Raw genomic sequence first — 2,801 nt, forward strand, 5'->3', positions numbered from 1 at the left:
TGATGGTGGAGGTAGTGATGATGTCAGTAGTGATGATGGTGGTGATGGTGGAGGTAGTGATGTTTTTGGTAGTGATAATGGTGGTGATGGTGGAGATAGTGATGGTGCTGTTGGTAGTGATGATAGTGGTGATGGCAAAGGTAGTGATCATGCTGTTGGTAGTGATGATGGTGGTGATGGTGGAGGTAGTGACGATGTTGTTGGTAGTGATGATTGTGGTGATGATGGAGGTACTGATGGTGTTGGTAGAGATGATGGTGGTAATGGAGGTGGTGATGGTGTTGTTGGGAGTGACGATGGTGGTGGTGGTGAAGGTAGTGATGGTGTCAGTGATGACCATGTTAAAAAAGAAAAAAAGAAGCTGCTCCTTTCTGAGTCTAGGCCAAATCTCCAGAAACTCAGGTGTCTGCTTGCATAAGATATGGGAAATGTTCTCTGCTCTAGAAGCCATGGTCCACAAGCTTCCCTGATCCAGGAGCAACTTGGGCAAGGGCTTCTGGAGAGTAGAAGATGATGCATCATAGATATTAAGAACAAAGCTGTGTCCAAGTCATGCCTAACCTCATGAAACCTCAGTTTACTCACTTGCAAAATGGAGATAATACTTATAACCTACATCATAAGGATGAGACTCCAATAAGATAAGAAGGATGTAGGTTGGGCACAGTGGCTTACGCCTGTAATACCAGCACTTTGGGAGACTGAACCAGGGAGGATCTCTTGATGGCAGGGGTTCAAGACCAGCCTGGGCAACATGGCGAGACCCCCATCTCTACAAAAAAATAAAATAAATTAGCTAGGCCTAATAGTACACACCTACAGACCCAGTTACTTGAGAGGCTGAGGTGGGAGAATTGCTTGAGCCCAGGGGTTAGAGGTTGCAGTGAGCTATAACTGCGCCACTGCCCTCCAGCCTGGATGACAGAGTGAAACCTTGTTTCAAGAAGGAAAAAGAGAAGGATGCAACATGATGCTTAGCGCACAGTAAATGCATCAAAAAGATCCTGAGCCTCCCCAGGGTTCACTCTCCCTAACCCTCTCTTGCTGACCTTGTCTGCTGAAACAGTCATGACTATAGACTTCTGCCCCCTGCTCTTGGAGAAAGACTTAAGGGTCTCTTCCTCACTCTCTGAAGCCCCAGTATTAGTTTCTTTGTCCCCATGCCCACTCCCCAGCAACTCCAGCGCCCTGGCTCAATCAGACATCTGAAGGTCCTGGCTGCTCCCAGCAGAGGTGGATGGTATTCCTGTGTCTGCTGGTGGTGACTTCCATGTTCCTGGGCTGCCTCGGTCTCACTGTGACCCTGATTAAATGTGAGTAGGGCCATGATGGGACATAGGGAAAGATTGGGGAGGGAGCACAGGAGGACCTGGGCTCAATTTGGACTCTTCGTCATAGACCAGGAGTTGATGGAAGAACTGAGAATATTAAACTTTCAGCAGATGACGTGGCAAGCAAATAGTGAGTACTTCGTGCCACTCCTATTGAGCCCTAACCCAATCCTCAGATCCAACTCCAAAATCCGGCCTCATCCCCATCTTTGCTGGGCACTGTGCTAGGTCCCAGGGGGGTAAAATGGTAAACATGTCAGACACAGTCCCTGTCCCTGTGAAGTGTGCATGTGTATGTGTGTCTAGACCTCCACCATCCAATATGGTGGCCACAAGCCACATGTGGCTGTTGAACACTTGAAATATGGCCGGTCCAAATGGAGATGTGCTCTAAGTATAAAATACGCACTGGGCCAGGGGCAGTGGCACATACCTGTAATCCTACCACTTTTGGAGGCTGAGGCAGGAGGATTACTTGAGGCTGGAAGTTCAAGATCAGCCTGGGCAATACAGCAAGACCCCATCTCTAAAAAAAATTAGCAGGGTGTGGTGGTGTGTGGTGTGTGGTGTGTGGTGTGTGCTTGTCATCCCAGCTGCTCAAGAGGCGGAAGTGGGAGCATCTCTTGAATCAGGGAGTTTGAGGTTGATCATGAGCCATGATTGCACTCAAGAGATCCTCCTGCCTCAGCCTCTTGAGAAGCTGGGACACAGGGGCATGCCATCACACCCGGCTGATTTTTAATTTTTTTTTTTTTTTTTTTGTAAAGAAGAGGTCTCACTATGTTGACTAAGCTGGTTTCAAACTCCTGACCTCAAGTGTTCCTCCTGCCTCAGCCTTCTGAAGTGTTCCGTGCCTGGCCTAAAACTTGTGTTTCCGTTTTGTCCAACTGAAGGACCAGCTACTGAGCTAGCGAGTGTTGAAAAAGGGAAGAGTTCGTAGTGATAATACATACATTAATTACAGAAGAATCTTCTGACCTGGCATGGCTTTCATTGTGACTGCTGAAGTCTGAATATATCTCCATTCCACACTGCCTCACCCTATGCTTCATAACAAGCAAGCTCAAATCCCATCAATGGCTTCTCATTGTCCGGAGTCCAAGGTGAAACCTTTAGCTTGGCATTCAAGGATCCACATACTAGGTTGGGTACAGTGGCTCATGTCTGTAATCCTAGCACTTTGGATGGCCAAGGTGGGAAGATCCCTTGAGACCAGGAGTTCAAGACCAGCCTGGACAGAGCAAGACTTTTTTCTTTTCTTTTCTCTTTTCTTTTTTTTTTTCTCTCTTTTCTTTTTTTTTTCTCTCTCTCTTTCTTTCTTTCTTTCTTTCTTTCTTTCTTTCTTTCTTTCTTTCTTTCTTTCTTTCTTTCTTTCTTTCTTTCTTTCTCTCTCTCTCTCTCTTCCTTCCTTCCTTTCTATCTTTTCTTTTTCTTCCTTTCTCTCTCTCTCTCCCTCTCTCTCTGTCCCTC

At 46.6% G+C, this 2,801-nt stretch overlaps 1 long non-coding RNA gene across 1 annotated transcript; it reads left to right on the forward strand.

Annotated features, from left to right (window-relative positions):
* Positions 1-46: 46 nt before the first annotated feature.
* On the forward strand, positions 47-2,572 carry LOC116418613. The gene is made up of 3 exons (XR_004228714.1): positions 47-1,313; positions 1,399-1,461; positions 2,296-2,572. It is a non-coding gene; the product is annotated as an uncharacterized LOC116418613 (long non-coding RNA).
* The last annotated feature ends 229 nt before the right edge of the window (positions 2,573-2,801 follow it).

This window comes from Piliocolobus tephrosceles, unplaced genomic scaffold, assembly GCF_002776525.5.
Source record: "Piliocolobus tephrosceles isolate RC106 unplaced genomic scaffold, ASM277652v3 unscaffolded_20332, whole genome shotgun sequence".
Lineage (NCBI taxonomy): Eukaryota > Metazoa > Chordata > Mammalia > Primates > Cercopithecidae > Piliocolobus > Piliocolobus tephrosceles.